This window comes from Arachis duranensis, chromosome 5 (assembly GCF_000817695.3).
Source record: "Arachis duranensis cultivar V14167 chromosome 5, aradu.V14167.gnm2.J7QH, whole genome shotgun sequence".
In the NCBI taxonomy this organism is placed as follows: Eukaryota; Viridiplantae; Streptophyta; class Magnoliopsida; order Fabales; family Fabaceae; genus Arachis; species Arachis duranensis.
The window spans coordinates 60327904-60328571 of NC_029776.3; the positions used below are offsets into that span (position 1 = coordinate 60327904).

General features: G+C 40.3%; 1 non-coding gene across 1 annotated transcript; it reads left to right on the forward strand.

The window, feature by feature from the left end:
- Positions 1 to 424: 424 nt before the first annotated feature.
- On the forward strand, positions 425 to 532 carry LOC127748121 (small nucleolar RNA R71). Its single transcript, XR_008010064.1, has one exon. It is a non-coding gene; the product is annotated as a small nucleolar RNA R71 (small nucleolar RNA).
- Positions 533 to 668: the final 136 nt, after the last annotated feature.

Consider the following 668-nt stretch of genomic DNA (forward strand, 5'->3'; position numbering starts at 1 on the left):
TCCATGAAGGATTATAGGTGTTTCCATAGGGTTCTCCCATGTAATTCACCTCTTCCATTGAAGGGTTCTCAGGATCATAAGCTTCTACTTCAGATGAAGCTTCCTTAGTAATACCTGGTGCATTTTGCATTCCAGACAGACTTTGAGAGATCATATTGACTTGCTGAGTCAATATTTTGGTCTGAGCCAATATGGCGTTCAGAGTGTCAATCTCAAGAACTCCTTTCTTCTGATTAGTCCCATTATTCACGGGATTCCTTTCAGAAGTGTACATGAATTGGTTATTTGCAACCATTTCAATTAGTTCTTGAGCTTCTGTAGGCGTCTTCTTCAGATGAAGAAATCCTCCAGCAGAGCTATCCAAAGACATCTTGGACAGTTCAGACAGACCATCATAGAAAATACCTATGATGCTCCATTTAGAAAGCATATCAGAGGGACACTTTCTGATTAATTGTTTGTATCTTTCCCAAGCTTCATAGAGGGATTCTCCTTCCTTCTGTCTGAAGGTTTGGACTTCCACTCTAAGCTTACTCAATTTTTGAGGTGGAAAGAACTTTGCCAAGAAGGCATTGACTAGCTTTTCCCAAGAGTTCAGGCTTTCTTTAGGTTGTGAATCCAACCATATCCTAGCTCTGTCTCTTACAGCAAAAGGGAATAGCATAAGT